General features: G+C 35.0%; 1 protein-coding gene across 8 annotated transcripts in view; it reads left to right on the top strand.

The window, feature by feature from the left end:
- Positions 1 to 21,366, top strand: part of FAM172A (family with sequence similarity 172 member A) — a 411,264-nt gene that overhangs the window by 6,326 nt on the left and 383,572 nt on the right. The gene's annotated exons all lie outside the window — the stretch shown is intronic.

Below are 21,366 nucleotides of genomic sequence, written 5' to 3'. Positions count from 1 at the left end.
TTTAAATGGGTAATTGTTTGTCTTTGCCTTTCTATGGCTATATTGCACCCTTTCACTTTTATTTTCTTGATACCTCCAGTGATTGGGGTGCGGCATTCAGTGTAGACTCCCTCTTAGAGTGACAGCTTATGCTGTAAAATAGATTTTTTTAAATTCCAGTGTGCTGAAGTAACCTCCCCTAAGCTGCTGTCAAGGCTGTAGTAGGGTCTTTCCTATAGGTTGGATTATGGCCAGAATTTTAAACCGGTTGGCTCTAGGTTTGGATCCAACAAAAATTGGATTTACTAGAGACCATTTTGCACCTTTTTTTTTTTTTTTTTGCCAGCATGAAAGCATTTTTTATTTGTACACTGTTCTTTTAGAATTTTTCCTACTTTTTTCTAGGTTACTAATATGATGAATCAATTTGTGCTGATGTATTTGACAGACAATTGTGATTAGAATATTATTGTTTATAGGTAGTATTTTGTTATTTTGGATCAGTGTGAGTGATTATAATGGCGGAAATTTTATCTGCATTAGGAATACTACAAGTACTTTTAAAAAACTAGACATTTCAGTTTTATCATTAAAAACAAACTATTGAAAACAAGCTTATTTATTCTGAATATTTCCTTCAGTAGGAAGCATGCATAATTAGTTTTATCCAAACAAGCATATGTGTTTGTGTTTTTAACTGTTCTAATTAAAAATGTAAGGTTTCTCTCTTTCTTTCTCAATGAAGAAAGACTTTCAGCCAGATCAACCGTTAATTCTGAAAATATTAAGCTATGTAAGCTAATTTTTTAAGTCCAAAGACAGTAAAAGAAAACATTCTTGTTTTGGTAAATCTAAAGGAAGCTCCTTCCTTACATAGGAGATAAATTATTGCTGAATTGGAAAATCAAGCAATTCAGGGATGATAATGAATGAATCTGGGAGCTTTAGTGGTGTTCACTAGTTCACTTGGGGTTTAACTACATGTCGTCTGTACCTATGTAACAAATGATCCCAAAATTTAACAGCTTAAAATGAAAAATATTTATTATTTCACACAGTCTCTTAGAGTCAGAAATTTAGGGTCAGCTTAGGCGTGGTTCTGATTTAGGATTTCTCATGAGGTTGTAGTTACAGTGTCAACTAGGGTTTCAGTCATCTGTAGTTTGACTGGGTCTGTAAGATCCACTTCCAAGCTCACTCCTGTGGCTGTTGGCAGGAAGCTTCTCTTAAGTACCAGTTGGGCCCCTCCACAGGGCTGGTCACAACATGGCTTCCCAAGACTGAGTGATCTGATAGAATGAGAGAGCACCCAAGATGGAAGCCACAATGTTATAATTTCTCAGGTGTGATACTATCACTTCTCCTGTTTAGTATTGGTCATACAAGTCAACTCCGCCATTGTGTGGGAGGAGACTACATGAAGATGTGAATAATAGGAGGTGGGAAGTTGGCTGCCACTGTCTGCCCTCCATCCTCCAGGGGTTCATGTTCTTCCCACATGCAGAGTTCACCCAGTGCTTCCCAAGGCCTAACATGTCTCGTTCTGTTACTATATCATCTTAAAATGCAGAATTTCATCATCTAAATCAGGTCTGGGCTTAGATGTGGTTACTTGGGTGTTTTTCCTCAAGCACAGCTCTTTGAGTACCATCCTGCTCCATCTGCCTCTCCCCACCTGCAATACCGAACATACAGTGGGGGACAGGTATAGGATAACTGCTATAGATAGTTTTGTTCTAAAAGGGGAAAAATGGAAGATGCAAAGGTGTCCTTAGTTCATAGCAATTCTGAGATCCAGATGGGCACATACTGGAAGTTTCTTGATTAGATCTTAAGCCTGGGAATAATTCTTTATGATTCTTCGCCTTACCTTCTGTGCTTTTTCTTGTACCTCTGTCTTTTCTCATGAAACATAGCAGATGTTTCTAAGGTGAGTTTTTTTTCAGCTTTCTGTCAGTGGAATTTTGGGGTCCCAAAAGTCTCTCTTCATTTAAGATATATTAAATCTTTTATATATTAAATAAAAAGAGTAGTCTTTTATAAATCTTGTGGATGTTACGTGAATTCTATTGAGATGTATTCCTTTGAGCAAAAATCACACACACTTTTTTTTGAGATAAATCCTTGTATACATTGGGTTTCTAGTAACAAGGCTGAGGGATAATGCCCTTAATTTTGTAGAAGCTTTATTGTTTGAGCTTTATTGTAATGTCTTTCAAGGGCCTTTTGGCTGACTGACTAATAGTCTGAGGCACCACCTTTAATATTTTTGAAGTTGTAATGAAAGAGTTTTCAGTCATACCCTCAGCCTCATTGTTGAATGATGTTTTCCTGGTAGTGCCCTGGATTTTTTCTTTGCTCAGAAAACATTTCTTAATTTTAGCATCATTTGCCTAATTTTCTTTTAATATATTTTGTTTTTTAGAACAGTTCTAGGTTCACAGCAGAATTGAGTAGAAAGTTAAGAGATGTCCCATATAGCTCCTGCCCCTACACTTGCACAGCTTCTCCTGTCAGTGTTCCACATCAGAGTGGTGTATTTGTTATAACTGATTAACCTATGTTGACATATCATTATCATCCAAAACCCATAGTTTATACATTAGGGTTCAGTCGTGGTGTTATGCATTCTGTAGGTTCAGGAAAATGTGTAATGACATATATCCACAATCATAGTATTGTAGAGAATAATTTCACTGCACTAAAAATAGTTTCACTACCTCGTTTATCCCTCCTTTCCCCAACCCCTGCCAACCACTAAACTTCTGATTGTGTCTATAGTTTCATCTTTTCCAAAGTGTCCTAGAGTCAGAATCATATAGTATGTAGATATCCTTTTCGGATTGGCTTTTTTCACTTAGTAATAGGCATTTAAAATTCCTCCCCTATATTTTCATGGTTTGATTTATTTATTTATTTATTTATTTTTTATTTTTTTATTTTTTAAAGATTTTATTTATTTGACAGAGAGAGAGAGCGAGAGCAGGAACACAAGCAGGGGGAGTGGGAGTGGGAGAGGGAGAAGCAGGCTTCCTGCCAAGCAGGGAACCCGATGTGGGACTCGATCCCAGGACCCTGGGATCATGACCTGAGCCGAAGGCAGACGCTTAACGACTGATCCACCCAGGTTCCCTGATTTTTTTTTTCAAGTGCTTAGTAATCCATCGTATGGATGTACCACAGTTGATTTATTCATTAAGCTACTGAAGGACATCTTGGTTGTTTCTAAATTTGGCAGTAGTGAATAAAGCTGCTATAAACATCTGTGTGCAGGTGTTTGTGTGGACAGAAGTTTTCAGCTCATTTGGGTAAATACCAAGGAGTATGATTCCTGTATTGTATGGTGAGAGTAGGTTTAATTTTGTAACAGACTGCCATATTAGCTTCCAGCATGGCTGTGCCATTTTGCATTCTCACCAGCAGTTCCTGTTGCTCTATATCCTTGCCAGCATTTCCTGTTGTCAGGCATTTAGGAATTTGTTCATTCTAATAGGTATGTAGCAGTTATCCCGTTGTTTTAATTTGTAATTCGTAATGACATATGATGTTTAGGATCTTTTCGTACGCTTGTTTGCCATCTGTATATCTTTGGTGAAGCATCTATTCAGGCCTTTGGCCCAGTTTTCTTGTTGTTGCGTTTTAAGAGTTCTTTGTATATTTTAGATAAGATACCTTTATTAGATAAGTCTTTTGCAAATATTTTCTCTCAGTTTGTGGCTTGGCTTTTCACTTACTTGACAGTATCTTTTGTAGAGTAAGTCTTTTTTTTTTTTCGCTACCTGAGCCGAAGGCAGACGCTTAACCATCTGAGCCACCCAGGCGCCCCTGTAGAGTAAGTCTTATCTTCTTTTTGTTTAACAGCCCTTTCATTATTTTCTCTCTCACTTCTCAAGTTTTACTATAAGCAGTAAAATGAACCAGGTGGCACATTCAGCACTCTGGTTGGAACTCTCCTTAGCTAGATCAGCCATTTCGTTAGTCATATTTTCTTCTTTCTGTATAACTCCATGGGACAGTGTTGCTAAAGTGTCTGCCACTACTTAACACGTATCTCCCTTCCTCAAATTTCCAATAACGTTTGCTTTTTTGCAAGTCCTCGCCATAGATTTATCAAAGCTCATGGGGTTTTTATAAACGGGTTCTTCAGGGTGTTTAGGCTTTCTCTAACACCCTTCTCAGAGCCCCCTACCTGGTTCCAACGCCCCTCTCACATTTTAAGTTTTCAGTATGGCTGTACTCCACTTTCAGGTACCAAAATTTGTGTCTTTTGCTGCCCTAAAAGAAACCCTCATGCTATACATTTATAATTCTAAGCTTTCTTTAAAACAGATCATGTGGGTGATTGAATTACAGCACAATCTGAATTTGCAACCTTGAGGAAAGGGTTGGGTCCTTATATGGGTGCCTTTGGGCAAATTCTGATGAAGCTAGGAACCTTGAATCTCTCAATTATGTTGAACCTCCTTTGCCGGTAGAAGCAGCCCTTCTACTCCTTCTTAGGAGGTCTGTGTCCCCTGGCCTAAAGACCCTGTAATATCCCTTAAAGTAGTTGTCTGCAATGGACTGCTGATCTTCTTGTCTTATTTTTGCCACCTTTCATTGCTTTTAGACCTATAATCAGACTTGAGTCCACAAAGGCCCCGGGGTGGGGGGTGAGGCATAAAATTTGAAATGGGAAGAAGTGTGAGAAACACCAAGATAATTTGATATTTTTTGTCATTTTGTCTCTACAGAAATCAGAGGAACATATATGGGAATGGATTCTCAGAGTGTGGAATCAGGTTAAAGGAATATTGGATCAGGCAGTAGTAGTGATGGTGGTGGTGCAGCTGCTGGTAGATACAATGTCAAGGAATCCTGTAAGGATTATACTATCATGAGGATACTCACAGCAGTTCACTTAGGAAATGAGAAATGATTGGGACCTAAATGAAGACAACAGAGTTGGGTATAGGAAAGAAGGAACTGATGCTCTCTGCTTCTCTCATATATTATGCATACTTTTTTAGCACTAACAGTTTAATTATTTAGTGTCCTCTCTTGCTAGGCCAAGCTTTTCAAGTATTAGGACCACTTATCTTTATAACAGCATGAGAAACAGCAAACATTATATGCTGTGCATTATTGTAAGCACCTAACATACATTAATTCTTTTGATCCCCACATCTGTTCTTTAAGTACTAATATTAAATACATTTTTTTAGATGTGGTAACAATGTTGAGGATCCTTAAGAACCCTCAGGTTTGATGATTTCCTGGAAAAACTCCCAGAACTCAGGAAAATGTTATATTCATGGTTTCGGTTTATTATAGTGAAAAGATACAGATTAAAATCAGCAAGGAGAAAAAGCACGTAGGGCAGGAGTCCAGGAGACACAAAACACTAGATCCACTTGTCATCTTTCAAGTCATATGGAAAGTGCTTAATCTCCCAGACAATGTGTGACAAGTGTAAAGTCTTAACCAACCAGGAAGGCTCCCCTGAGCCTTGGAGTCTTGGGTTTTGTTTTTTATTTTATTTTTTTCTTTTAGGGGTTGGGGTTGTCAGTCACCTAGGCATGGATTGCCCCCATAATTGACAACTACTCAGTTTCCAGCCCCCACAGAGATCAAACTGATAAAGCTTGCTGCAGGACTCAGGTGGATAAAAGCATGCACTCACCATAAGTCACATGGTTAGAATAAACTATATGGCATGGCCCATGGCTTCAAGTATACAAAGACACTCTTAGCAGGCATGATATTCCAAGGCCATACTGGTTATATCCCAGAAGCCAGTCAAGGGACAGTCCTTTCCTTAGAAGATACAGGGTTTGAACACCTTAAGCCTGATGTTAACCTTTTACTGGACAGCTGAGGTTAAGTAACTTGCCCTTGGAAATACATAGAATAGATGACTGAGTACAATTTAAACAGAGGCATTCCAGCTCTAGTATCAGTTGTTTTAACCACATACTCTACCACCTTTTGGCATCTCTTCTGTCAAACACAAAATCTGTTATGTTTAAGCAGTTAATAAATTTTCATTAAGTGAATGAATGAAAAGATAGTAGGAAACTGTAGGCTGGTTCTGCTGATTTAATAAAGGTTATTGATGTTAGAACTTTTTTAATCTTTGTGAAATACCACATGTCTGTATCTACTCCCAAGCCCTCTACATCTATAGCAGTTATTAGATGCTCACTGAAGATCAGCTTAAGTTTCTTTTTGCCCTCTTCATGTGTGTAAATACCGCTCAGTTGCCTGGAGTAGTAAGATTAGAAATGTAATTATTTCCAGTGTATTAATAAAGTGTATGACTGCTTGAAATTTCAATATTTAGAGCTATTTTTTGGTTTACAGTCTTATGAATTCCTTAATAGCTGTTATAATTACACTCAAATCTAAATACTTGTGATGTTTAAGTTATTTTTGTATTCATGTGTATTTGCTGATCTCTCTTGGAATAAATAATAAGGTTTGACTGTAATGTCATAAAATAATCCCTTCTCTAGTAGTTTATATATTTTCATATTTTTTCTACCCATATATCATTTTCCATAGTATGAGTACTACCCTAATATGCAAACATTTTAGAAAAAGAGAATAAATCATACCAATTACCATTTTTTTTAAGATTTTATTTATTTATTTGAGAGAGAGAGAATGAGAGAGAGCACATGAGATGGGTGAGGGTCAGAGGGAGAAGCAGACTCCCTGCCGAGCAGGGAGCCCGATGCGGGACTCGATCCAGGGACTCCAGGATCATGACCTGAGCCGAAGGCAGTCGCTTAACCAACTGAGCCACCCAGGCGCCCGACCAATTACCATTTTAACATTTAAAAGTCTCCTTACTTTTATCTGTTAAAACCTTATTAAGATATAACTGAAAATAAACTTTATATGTTTAAAGTTTATAATTTGGTGTGTTTTAGGACACATCCATGAAACTATCCGCACAATCAAAATAATGAATATGTCTATCACCTTCAAATGTTTTTTCTTGTCATTTTTCAGTGGTCATTTGTATATTTCTTTTAAATCTTTTGCCTGCTTTTCTTTTGAAGTCTATTAAATTTAATTTTTAAATGTCATTATGGTTAACATACAGTGTTATATGGTTTCAGGTGAACAGTATAGTGATTGAACAGTCAGTGCTCCTTAAGATAGGTGTACTCTTAATCCCTTTCACTTATTTCACCCATCCCCCCTGCCCACCTCTCCTCTGGTAACCATCTGTTTGTTCTCTATAGTTATGTTTTTTGGTCTGTCTTTATCTTACATATATACATACACACAAATGTTCTTTATTCATTCATATATCGATGGACACGGATTGTTTCCATAATTTGTCTATTGTAAATAATGCTGCCATAAACATAAAGGTGCATATATGCTTTCAAATTATTGTCTTTGTATTTTTTGGTAAATACCCAGTAGTGTGATTACTGGATCATAGGGTAGTTCTATTTTTTTTTTTTTTAAAGAGGGAGAGGCGGGGGAGGGGCAGAGGGAGAGGGAGAGGGAGAGAGAGAATCTTAAGCAGGCTCCATGCCCAGCACAGAGCCTAACGTGGAGCTCGATCTCATGACCCTGAGATCATGACCTGAACTGAAAGCAAGAGTCAGACGCTTAACTGATTGAGCCACCCAGGCGCCCTGTTCTGTTTTTAATTTTTTGGGGAACCTCCATACAGTTTTCCACAGTTGCTGCACCAGTTTGTGTTCCCACCAACAGTGAATGAGGGTTCCTTTCTCTCCAATCCTTGATAACATTTGTTTCTTACGTTTCTAATTTTAGCCATTCTGACAGGTGTGAAGTGATATCTCATTATAATTTTGATTTGCATTTCCTTGTTGATGAATGATGTTGAGCATCTTTTCATGTGTCTGTTGGCCATATGGATGTCTTCTTTGGAGAAATGTCTGTTCAGGTCTTCTGCCCATTTTTTATTTGGATTATTTGTTTTTTGGGTGTTGAATTGTATAAATTCTTGATATATTTTGGATACTAATCCTTTATAGGATATGTCATTTGCAGTATCTTCTCCCATTCAGTAGGTTGTATTTTGGTTTTGCTGATTGTTTCCTTTGCTGAGCAAAAGCTTTTTATTTTGATGTATTCCTGGTAGTTTGTTTTTGCTTTTATTTCCCTTGCCTCAAGACACATATCTAGAAAGGTGTAGCTGTGTCCAATGTCAGATATATTACTGCCTGTATTCTCTTCTAGGATTTTTATGCTTTCAGGTCTCACATTTAGGTCCTTAATCCATTTTGAGTTTATTTTTGTGTATGGTATAAGAAAATGGTCCAGTTTCATTCTTTTGCACATAGCTGTCCAGTTTTCCCAACACCATTTGTTGAAGAGACTCTTTTTTCCATTGCTTCTTCTGGCCTCCATTGTTGAAAATTAATTGATCATATAATTATGGGTTTATTTCTGGGCTTTCTATTCTTCTGTTCTATTGATCTATGTCTCTGTTTTTGTGCCAGGACCATATTGTTTTGATTGCTATAGTTTTGTAGTATAATTGAAATCTGGAATTGTGATATGTCCAGCTTTGTTTTCTTTTTTCAGGATTCTGTTGGCTATTCAAGGTCTTTTGTGGTTTCATACAAATTTTAGGATTGTTTGTTCTAGTTCTGTGAAAAATTCTGTTGGTATTTTGATAGGGATTGCATTATATCTGTAGATTGCTTTGGGTAGTATGGACCTTTTAACAATATTTGTTCTTCCAGTCCCTGAGCATGGAATATCTTTTTTTATATCTTTTTTTTTTTTTTTAGCTTTTGCTTTGAACTTTTTATTTATTTATTTATTTATTTATTTTATTCTTATGTTAATCCCCATACATTACATCATTAGTTTTAGATGAAGTGTTCCATGATTCATTGTTTGTGCATAACACCCACTGCTCCATGCAGAACGTGCCCTCTTTAATACCCATCACCAGGCTAACCCATCCTCCTACCCCCCTCCCCTCTAGAACCCTCAGTTTGTTTTTCAGAGTCCATCGTCTCTCATGGTTCGTCTGCCCCTCCGATTTCCCCCCCTTCATTTTTCCCCTCCTACTATCTTCTTTTTTTTTTTCTTAATATATATTGCATTATTTGTTTCAGAGGTACAGATCTGAGATTCAACAGTCTTGCACAATTCACAGCGCTTACCAGAGCACATACCCTCCCCAGTGTCTATCACCCAGTCACCCCATCCCTCCCACCCCACCCCCCACTCCAGCAACACTCAGTTTGTTTCCTGAGATTAAGAATTCCTCATATCAGTGAGATCATATGATACATGTCTTTCTCTGTTTGACTTATTTCACTCAACATAATACCCTCCAGTTCCATCCACGTCGTTGCAAATGGCAAGATCTCATTCCTTTTGATGGCTGCATAATATTCCATTGTATATATATACCACATCTTCTTTATCCATTCATCTGTCGATGGACATCTTGGCTCTTTCCACAGTTTGGCTGTTGTGGACATTGCGAGCATGGAATATTTTACCATATCTTTGTGTTGTCTTGAGTTACTTTCACCATTGTTGTATAGTTTTCAGAGTACAGGTTTTTCACCTCCTAGGTTAAGTTTATTCCCAGTTATTTTATTCTTTTTGGTGCAATTATAAATGGGATTGTTTTCTTAATTTCTCTTTCTGCTGCTTCATTATTAGTATATAGAAGGGTAATAGATTTCTGTACATTGTTTTTGTATCCTGTGACTTTACAGAATTCATTTATCAGTTCTAGTAGTTTTTAGGTGGAGTCTTTAGGGTTTTTCTATATATAGTATCATGTCATCTGCAAATAGTGGAAGTTTTACTTATTCCTTGCCAGTGTGAATGCCTTATTATTCCTTTTTGTCATCTAATTGCTGTGGCTAGACTTCCAGTACTATGTTGAATAAAAGTGGTGAGAGAGGACATCCTTATCTTGTTCCTGACCTTAGGGAAATGCTCTTTAGTTTTTCTGCATTGAGTATAATGTTTCCAGTGGGTTTTTCATATATATGGCCTTTATTATGTTGAGGTATATTTTCTCTAAACCTACTTTGTTGAGGGTTTTTATCACACATAGATGTTGTACTTTGTCATATGCTTTTTCTGCATCTGTTGAAATGATCATAGGGTTTTTATCCTTTCTCTTATTGATATGATGTATCATGTTGACTGATTCAGGAATATTTGAACCACCAGTGAATCCCGGGAATAAATCCCCCTTGATTGTGGTGAACTGTTTTTTTTAACGTATAGTTGGATTTGGTTTGCTAATATTTTGTTGAGGATTTTTACCTTATGTTCATCAGAGATATTGGCCTGTAGTTTTTTTGTTTGTTTTTGTTTTGTCTTGTTTTGTTTTGTGTTCATCTGGTTTTAGTATCACAGAAATACTGGCCCCCATAGAATGAATTTGGAAGTTTTTCTTCCTCTTCTATTTTTTAGAATAGTTTGAGAAGAAGAGGTAATATGTTTGGTAGAATTCACCTGTATAGCTGTCTTGGTCTGGACTTTTGTTTTGACTTCTTTTAAATTGGATTATTATTATTATTCAGTTGTAAGAGTTCTTTCCATAATTTGTATACAAGTCTTTTTTTCTGATATGTCTTTTTCAAATATTTTCTTCCAGTTTGTGGCTTCTTTTTCATTTTCTTAATGTTATTTTTTAGAGGGCAAATGTTTTTTAATTTTAATGAGACACAACTTACCAATTTTTTTCTTTTATGTTTCGTGGGGTTTTTGTTGTTGTTGTTACAACTAAGAAACTTTTGCCTACTCTAAGGTTGCAAAGATTTTCTTCTGTGTTTTCTTCCAAATTTTTATAGTTTTAGGTATTATATCCAGGTCTGTGATCTATTTTGAGTTACTCTTTATGTATCATGTGAGATAGGAGTTGGTTTTTATCTTTTTCCATACAGATATTCAGTTGAATCAGCATTATTTATTGAAGACTTTCCTTCTGTTTAATAGCCTTACACTTTTGTTGGAAATCAACTGACTTTTAGTGACTTTTTAGACTCTTTTCGGTTTCTTTGATGTATATATCTTTTTTTCTCAGTACCAAACTGTTTTGATTACTATAGCTTTGTGGTAATTTTTAAAATTAGTTAGGGTACTTCTTCCACTTCATTGGGCTATGAAATTACTTTGGTTATTCTAGGTCTTCTGCATTTCTGTATGAATTTTAGAATTAACTTTCCAATATCTACAAAATAGCCTCCAGTGATCTGACTGGGATTATGTTGGATTTATAAATAAATTTGGGGGGGAACATTGTCTTAAAAATAGTGAGTTTTCTAATCCTGAAAGTGGTATTTCTTTCCATTTATTCAGATCTTCATTTTTTTTTTCCCCAACAGTGATTTTTAATGTAACATTCTTGGATCTCTTCTTTTAGCTTTATTTTTAGGAATTTATGTTTTTGGCACCACTGAAGTGATTTTTTCCCCATATTTTCTGATTGTTCTTGATATGTATGTACCTGTATTCATATGAATATAGTTGAATTTTAGATATACATTGGCTTTGTATTCTCTGACCTTGTTAAATTTGTTAACAGTAGTAGTTTTGTAGTTTCTCTGGGATTTTCCATGTTAACAGTCACATAAAATGCAATTAAAGATAGTTTTAGTTCTTTCTTCCAATCTCTGTGCCTACCCCCCCCCCCCCCCCCATTGCACTGAATAGTGACTTAAGCATTTGATGTGTAGGTCAGGCAGATTATTAGTGTATCCAGAGCTCACTCTATAATAAACTTATGAACCAAGCCAGTCAAATACTACATTTTATTTACCATATCCACATTTACTTCTCTCCATTCACATAATGGTAAATGTGGGTATTTATAAATTAATGGGCAAAGGCAATCAAATGCTGCATTTTATATACCCTATCCACATGTATTTCTTTTAGTACAGTTAATGGTGAAAGTGGGTATTCCTGCCTTGTTCCTGATCTCAGGAAGAAAGAACTTAGTTTTTCAACATTTTTGATTCTGTACTCACTACTCAGTGCTTTTGCAGTCATACTCTTGTCTACCCTGATAATTTGTCTTCTCTCAGGGACGACACTCCTCTGATTTAGAGAACTTTCAGATGTTACCTTCTTTTGACACCAAGTATGATTGGAAAAGTAACTGCCTATGTGGTATTTAGAGTTTGCTATACATCATTAAAATTAAAATGGAGAATTTAGATGTGGATAGGGTGCATATGTTATTTGATTGATTTTGTTCAGTAATTATATAGTGAACTTCGGAAAACATTGATAATCTGTCTGCCCGACATATAATGCCTAAAAGATCACAGATTCCTGAAATGAACCAGAGGGTTTCACATTCTAACTTGTAGTTATTAACTATTAGTACTCCATTCCTGCAACTGCCTTTTTCATACTGCTTTTGAATTTTAGGTAGAGATGCTTAGGGTGTGGAAGGAACACCATCCTCAATTTTTCACTACTATTAGTCTATGATTTTTCTACTCTCTTCCATTTACCTGGCATTGTGAAACCAAGTGCCTGGAATGGAAAATCAGAGTTGAAATGTCAGAATTTGTTACACTCAAATGTTTATATATGGTTCACGTGGTTTGAAATCCTGTGGTTCTTCCTTTTCCCTTTTATGAGCCAGTTTGCCAATATCTGTCACATATCCTGTATACGTAAAACAGCTAAGGTTGTTTACATGTTGACCTAATGGGAAAAGTTGCAGTGATATTTGAGAGGGATGTCTTTTTTCTCTTCTACTATTTGCCGTCTTCATTGAGAAAGTTCCCATTTGATCATTCTTGTACTTTGATTGAGTCATATAACTGTTAAAAGATAATAAATATTTTACATTTTCCATGCAGCTCTGTTTATGCATCCCTAAACTTTACTGGTCTACTATGAATTTCAGAAGATTCTGAAATCCTAAAATTAGTCTTAGGAAAAGATAGAAAGGTCTGCCTATGCATCAACTCAATAATGAAGTGATACTGTGTTTTCTTATGGCTATTATTTTTTAGAGTGTATTGCTTCCTTCTGAATGAGACCCTGATTACAAGTATTATGTAAACCCTATGTTTCTATATGGCTATTGTCCCTACTGTGTATTGTTTCTTTCTGAATAAGACCTTGACTGTAAACATTATCTAAATCCTACCATATCTTCTAATAGTATCAATTTTTATTATTTCAGTAATTAATCTAAATTAGCTACTAGGCCTCATTTGAAAGAGTATCATTTAGTATTACTTGTTTACTAAATTATATAAATACAGTTTCAAAAATGAAGTAAGGACTCATTTTTGCATTAGTTATCCTTACTTTCTCCATTTTGGGGGGATGTAATCTGCTTCTATAGGCTTTGATTATTTTGCAAACAAGCGCTATTTAAGACATTTATGAGCCCATTATAGGTAAGAAATGCCAAGATGAGAAAGGCACAGTGCTTACCCTCTGAGAGGTGATATGACTTGTATATGTAGATGACTGTAATATAAAATGCAAGGAGCTAAATTTCATGAGGTATTTATGAGAGTACAGTATTTGAAGAAAGTATTTCAGGAATAGTAATTAGTGAATGAGAGATGTTTCAGAGTAGAAGAAATATTTCATGTCTTAAAATTTAAACTTTATTTTTAATTAAGCAGTGAATGTTATTTTGAAAGATATGGAAAAAACAAAATCTGAGCAAAACCAAGTAACACATTGTAGTAAAGATTACTCTAAAAATAAGAAAAGGTTTCTTCTTTAGAGAGTCTTAGACTATAAACATTAAAATGTATTTCTCTCAGAGCCCAGCCACCTTTTGTTTTCTCAAAGTGTTGGCCTAATAGCAGCTGCAGCACAATTTTTAAAGCAATAGTCACTTATGTTTGTTGTAGTTAATTTCAACCTTTCAGCGCATATTTACCTATAGAATTATAGATCTAGTGGTTATCTTATTTATTAAGTGTCTGACTGCCTAAGACTTGTTTTGAATTTCTGCAGAACATTTGGGTGAGGTGGTTTTGTCTATGCTTTACATTCTGTAATAACAAAACTGTTTTGTTTTTTTTTGTTGGTAAGTGAATACTTCAGGCATTTTTCCATATATATTTCCATATGTATTTTTCCATATATTTTCTATCCAGTTTTAAAGACATGTCAGTATTAGGAAGATCTAAATATTAAAACATATAAATTAAGGGCCAGTTACTCCATAAAATTAAAAAAAATTTTTTTCCTTTTTACAGAAGTCCTAAAATAGTGAGTGTCCCTGTACCTTTAAAATATAAACAAAATTACAGTATTTTAGAAACATATCTTTGATATAGTATGTAGCTTTGTTAAATTTTTCTTTTGCACAAGTGTCTGAGTTAATATCATTTCCTTATTTTTGTTGTTGCCAGTTTTTTTTTAAATCCATTTTCTTGGTTTAGGTGCACCCTATTCACTTGAATACTTTGTCGGATGAATTTCTATGCCCCTCCAATGAATTTATTTCAGAGTTTAATCTGCACTTCATGTCTTTTTCTTCTGAATGTTTTTTTTTGTTTTTAAGATATTTTATTTATTTATTTGACAGAGATATAGTGAGAGAGGGAACACAAGTGGGGGGAGTGGGACAGGGAGAAGCAAGCTTCTCACTGAGCAGGGAGCCTGATGTGGGACCCGATCCCAGAGTCCTGGGATCATGACCTGAGCCAAAGGCAGATGCTTAACTACTGAGCCACCCAGGCGCTCCTCTTCTGAATGGTTCTTATTCAGAACTGGCAGTTTTGTTGACTCATTGATTACATCGCAGTAGGATTCTTGAGTTTAAGAAGTCAACTCCAAAATATTGATTGTATAAGGAATCATTTTAAATGGGAAGGGATGTTGTTATATTTAGAATTGTTCAGGACTTTATACAAGCCTGGTGTCTATTGTATAGTATTTAACCACTATTAAAATAGAAACGGGGATTGTGAAAGAGCTAGCTTCTATGCCCTTCCAGTTCTGTGATTTATGTTTTGAATCTTTATTTAAACTTGCTTTAAATAATATTTCTTTTAGTGATCTGTAAATGGCCAGCACTGGAGGCTCGAAGTGTGAGTATGTGTATGTATGTTTGTGTTTCTCTGTGTGTAAAGCCAGGTTTACATCAACAAATATTAAAATATATGAATATTTTTATTAGAAACTAAACGAAGCCCTTCAACTACATGAAGAACAATGCCACAAGTCAGATTTCAGGTAGGGACTAAGTAATACCTGAGGTGTTAGAGCAAAATTTGTGGACTGTATTTCAAATGAATAAAATATAAGCTTATTTAAAAGCAGATATAGGTCTTTAAGTATATAGTTTGACCAAACATTAGTGCTAATTCTGTTAGTCTAGGCAGCTTTATAATTTTCTTACTGCTAATTTGTGCACCAATAAAAGATGGTAGAATCAACATCTGTTTTTCAGTGAAAGGAAGTTTAACTCTCATGCAGAAAAAGCAGTGTTTTCAGCATTTGTCATTTAAACAAATAGAAATGAATTTAACAAAATGTTATGTTCAGACAAAGCACCAGTTAAAATATTTTATGCTTGTTTTATTCTTATTCTAACATCAAGTCCTCCCTCCAGTGGCTGCTGTTACAGCATTTTCCTTTTTCACCTTATTTTGGAAAACAAGGAAAGATTACTGTTTTTTTCTCGGAATTAAAGCCCATTTTTGTGTCATGTTGAAAAACTGGCAGATGATACTCTGGCAAATAGTCTTTTGTGACTAGAGCCTATCCGTTAGTAGTCAAGGGGACAGATTATTCTTAATTGAATTCTTAGTCCTCATCTTTCATTTTCCAGTTGCTTATAACTGCCCTTTACGCCAGCATTAAAAAATTTTAATCACTTGTATATTCTCAAAGGCAAATTTTACTAGTTATACTTATTAGAGGCAATATACCAAACAATGAACAAAAGCATAAATGAGAGTTGATATTTTCAGAAATGCATAAAGTTGTTGGATGTTATTTTTAATAGAAGTTTTAAAAAATATTTACAGTTTATTTTTTTAAATAGCTGGTACCAAAGCTTTTGAGGAAATCAGTTTTTATTCAGAATATTAGTTCCATTTCAAAACAGGGAACGAATCAATTGGATTTTAGTGATAGCTTATTTGATTGATATATAACTGCTCTGAAGTTTACTCAATACCTGTTTATTCTTTTGCCTTATGACTGCTTCTACTAGGATTTATTCACCAGCAGGACACCCAAATTTCTGACTAATTAGATGAGACTGGACTCCCAACATTACAATTAGAGGAAAATGCACCAAAGAGCAAATTATAGAAGGCAGCACTACTAAAATTAGTTATATTCTTTTTTTTAATGCTTTTCTTTATCATTTATATAAAAATATATTGTTGATAAATTAAAAAATATATGCAGCTAGGGCCTATGTGTGATTGTGTGTATATTATATACTGATTCACAAGTGGCTACCCTATATGTAATGCTTATGCAGGTTATAAACATAATGATATAATGAACAGCTGTAAATTCACTCAATCCAAGAATCAAAGCACTGTCAATAACTAAAATTGACTTATGTGTCTCTCCCCATCTCATGCCCTTCCCACTTTCCAGAGAGCAACACTGTTCTGAATTTTGTGTTTTTCTCTTGATTTTTTTTTTTTTTTTACTAAACTGTGATACCTGTAAATTGTTTTAGTTTAGTTTGTTTTTGAGCTCTGTATAAATAGTATTATATTGTATGTAGTTTCCTGAGAGTGAGTTGTTAACTCATTATTTGAAAATTTGGAAACTTATCCATATTTTTGAGTGTGGCTGTGGTTTATTCACTTTAACTACTATATAGTGTTCATCTCTATTAATATATTACAGTAGATTTGCCCTCCTATAATTGGAGAACAGCCCTTTCCAATTTTGGTTGCCAGACTCTAAGATGGTCCCCAATGATTTTTTCTTCTTGATATCCATGCCTTTGTGTAGACCCTTCCTGCATTGAAAAGGGTTGCCCTCTGTGCCGGTTTAGTGTCAAGGAAGTGATGATGAGACTTTGGCAGCTTTCCCCTTGCTCTCGTGGCTCTCTCTCAGAAGTCATGTCATGGTGATCCTCAAGCAGACCTCTGAAGAAGCCCATGTGGGAGATAATGAGGCTTCTAACAACAACTGGTATCAATAATTTATCTGTGTGAGTGAGTCACCTCTAGCTCTAGCCAGGTCTTCAGATGATTGCAGACCTGGCCAATATATCCTAACTGCAACCTCATGAGTCGGATTCAGAACCTTCCAGGTGGGCTGCTCTGAAATTTGTGATCTACAGAAACTATGAGAGATTATGATAAGTGTTTATTATTTTTGGCAACTACATTTTGAGGTAATTTGTTATGCACTTATAGATAATGAATAAACTGGCTTTTGTGAAGACATGAATATTTTGTGAACATTTACACACCTGTCTCCTGATGTGCATGTACAAGACCAAGTAATGAGCAAAGATAGGAGATTGTTGGGTTAAGATGATAAGAATGTTTAATTTGGTAATCTCATGCCAATTTTTCTAAAGTTTATACCCTAATTTATATTTTATGGTTTTTTTTAATGGTGGTTGAAATTTTTTTAAGTTTGTATGTTTGTTTGTTTGTTTGTTTGTGTATGTAGTCTCTACACCCAGTGTGAAACTTGAACTTACAAACCCAAGATCAAGACTCACATGCTCTTCTGACTGAGCCAGCCAGATGCCCCTACTAATTTATATTTTGATCAGCAGTGCGAATAAGAATCTTCCTCAAACTCCATTCTTTTTAACTTTTGGTATTGCCAGGTTTCTTAATTTTTTCTAGTCTAGAGAGTGTAAAATAACATCTCATCACATTTTTATTCCTTGCCCCAACATCAAAACAGTAGTCTATATTTTTCCCTAAAAGTTTAAAGTTTTGGGTGCCTGGGTGGCTCAGATGGTTAAGTGTCTGCCTTCGGCTCAGGTCATGATCCCAGGGTCCTGGGATCGAGTCCCGCATCGGGCTCTCTGCTCCTTGGGAGCCTGCTTCTCCCTCTGCCTCTCTCGCTCTGTCTCTCATGAATAAATAAATAAAATCTTAAAAAAAAAAAAAAAGTTTAAAGTTTTGCTTTATGCCCTTAGTGCATTCAAAATTGATCTCTATGTATGGAGTCAGGTAGGTATCTTTTCTTTTCTTCCTTTTTTTTTTTTTTTTTTTTTTACTATATAGTTAATCAGTTGTCCCAATTATTGAAAAGCCCATCCTTTCCCCAGTGATATGTTAGTATCATCTGTGTCACATAAATCTGTTATGTGTATCTGTTTTATAGTTCTCTTCTATAGATCAGTTTATTTATTGCAATACTAGTGACTTACTGTGTGAGTTATGGTGATACCTAATAAGGCAACTCTTCTATAATATTCTTCTTCTTAAGGTGTGTCTTAGCTATTCTTGGCTGTTCTTCTATAGAACATTTTGTATTAATTTTTCAAGTTCTGTTGGGTTTGAATGGAATTATATTGAATCCATTTATCAGAGGAAAACTGATATCTTTACGGTATTGGGTTTTTCTCTGAATATGATATATCTCTTCATGTATTTCAGTCTTCATTAATGTCTTTCAATAACATTTTATCATTTTGTGCATATAGGTTTAATACATCTTTTGTTAGATTTATTCTTTTTTTTTTTTTTTTTTTAGGTTTTATTTATTTATTCATGAGAGAGAGAGAGAGAGAGGCAGAGGGAGAAGCAGGCTCCCAAGGAGCAGGGAGCCCGATGCGGGACTCGATCCTGGGACTCCAGGATCATGACCTGAGCCGAAGGCAGATGCTTAACCATCTGAGCCACCCAGGCGCCCTGTTAGATTTATTCTTAATATGTAGGTTTTTATTTTTTGCATTTATAAATGATGTCTTTTTTAAAAAACTATGCTTTATAACTATTTTTTTATAACTGATGTTGGTGGTATTTGTAAATACACTTTATTTTTATATATAAATCACTTTAGCCATCTTGCTGAATTTTCTTTTTATTCCTAATAAAAGACTTAAATATTCTTGTTTTTTGATTCTAGAAAATCTTGTTTCTTGGCTCTTATTTTGTTTTGTTTTTGTTTTATATAGTCATATTATCTGCAAATAAAAACTTTCCCTTTTCAATCCTGATACATTTTCATTTACTTTTCCATATTTTATTATACTAGTAGAACCTCTAGAAAACTTTGATTAGAAGTGGAAATAGTAAAGTGGTAATGATGGACATTCTTTTCTGGTACCAGATTTTAAAGAGAATGTTTTTAATATATTACTATGAAGAGCAATTTTACCGTATTTCTGTTTTGTTTTGTTGAACCTCTTTATTATGTAAAGGGTGTTCCTTTTTTCTTACTTTGCTATGAGTTCTCTTCCAAAAATGAACCTTTTTGGATTTTATTGAATTTTATCAAATACTTTTTCTGCAGATATTGTTTCTTCCTTTATGATAATTTAGTGAGCAGCATTTGTAGATATTCTGAGTTTTGTAATGTACCTTCTAAGTTTAGTTATTCTCAGCAGGAGGGTCACTCAGGAGTCATAGCTATAATGTTGGAAGTGAAGTCTAGTTGTAAAATTGTTGACTCTCATGATCATAGGAAGGGATTCTACCACTTTGTGCTTATGTAGACAATAGTAATGAGAGCCATCTGGCATAGTGTTTAAGCATAGGTCTAGTAACATAAATGTCTTTAACATTCCACAAAGTGCCCTTGTGCTGACAACTTCAGTGCCACAGAGTTAATTTCCTGTAATTAATAGTGGGGCTAAGTAATGGTTGCCTTTGTTGGGGAAAAAATATTTTACAGAAGCCAAGAGCGTTCAAAGCCCTTTGCTTTTAGAACAAGAGAATTTTATTGTCCCAAGTCCTTTGTTAATTTAGGCAAGGTATGAATTATGTGTATTGTTTTCTGAATGAAGTAAATAACCACTGTAACTAATATGGTAGTTTAAAGTATTGACTTGAGATTTCACATTCCTAGCTCTCTTTTTTTAAGATCAGATTTTGTAGTATCACAGCAATATAGAGCCTTCCCAGATCTTTCTGAATTCATTGCCTGTTGGTTCCACGATTGGGTGTTGTTGAAATATGGTACGAACATGAAATTCTAGAAAGTACTATCACTTTATAAAGAATTGGGAAATTCTAGAAGTGAAAAAAAAATCCATTAAATGAGAACCTTACTCGTACTTAACACATTTAGGTAAAATCAGGCTTCACAGAGATTTTTCCCCTTAAATACTACAACAAGGAATGCACTGTCCGTAGACACTGATTATGAGTGGTACTTAAATGTCTTGTTTGCAGTACAGTTGTGATCGCCACAAAGCTTAACTTTACCTTTAAACTTTGTTGCTGGTGTTACTAGTATAGTTTACTGGCATTAAGAGTAAATTGCTTGATTATATGCTTAATTTTTTCTGTTTTTGTTTGTATAGCAAATGGTATGTTTCTAACTTTGAAGTAAGTTAATACAATATGTGGGATCAATTCTGATAATAATGATTAATAATGATAATAATAAAGCAGTATTATTAAATTTCATTCCTTGTTAGAAATTGGATAAAATTGGGGTGTTACTAAGTGGTATATGGTCAAGGAATTAACTAAATCATAACCAAAGTAAATCAGTGCATCATTGGAAGGGGTATGTAAGGAATAGTGACAGGCCAGGGAGGCAAATTACCATTGACAGAGAACCTGCAATGCACAGAACTAGAAGCAGCTGGACTGTGATTTACAAAAACTTTATATATAATGTTTTCCTTTTATACCTAGGAAATACTGAGTTTGCCCCTAATGTCTAGGTAGAGCAGGTTGCTAAGCTAGCTCTGGTGGGAGGGATAGTAGGGTGGTAGGGACATTGGAAGAGAGAAGTTCTTTAAATGAGTCTGCCTAAAGTCCACTTAGCACTCTTGTTTCATAAAAGGAATAGAGAAGAGTGCATGAAAAGGGCAAGCCTTTTCCCTTTCTAGACTGTGCCTTGACATTTGGCATTATAGTTGTAGAGAAGAGATGGAAAGAGAGAACCATTTAATACACAGTGAGGTACACTCTTCCAGTGTATCTCTTTTGGACTATTGGAATCATCACCTCAAAAAGAAACCTCATACCCATTAACAGTCACTCTTTACTCCCCACCTCCAACACCCAAAACGCAATAATCTACTTTCTCTTTCCGTGGATTTGCCTATTCTTGTCATTTCATATAAATGGAATTATATGTGGTCTTTTGTAGCTGGTTTCTTTCACTTAATGTTTTGAAGATTATTCATGTTGTAGCATTTATCAGTACTTCACTTTTTATTAATGAATAATATTCTTTTGTATGGATATACCATAATTTATCTAATCATCACTTGATAGACATTTACTTTCTGGGAATTAATGAATAATGCTTTTAGGAACA

The sequence above is a fragment of the Mirounga leonina genome, unplaced genomic scaffold (genome assembly GCF_011800145.1).
Source record: "Mirounga leonina isolate KUSES-001 unplaced genomic scaffold, KU_Mleo_1.0 Mir_168, whole genome shotgun sequence".
NCBI classification, from domain to species: domain Eukaryota; kingdom Metazoa; phylum Chordata; class Mammalia; order Carnivora; family Phocidae; genus Mirounga; species Mirounga leonina.
Note: the sequence above shows the minus strand (reverse complement) of the source record. Positions and strands in the feature narration are given on the sequence as shown.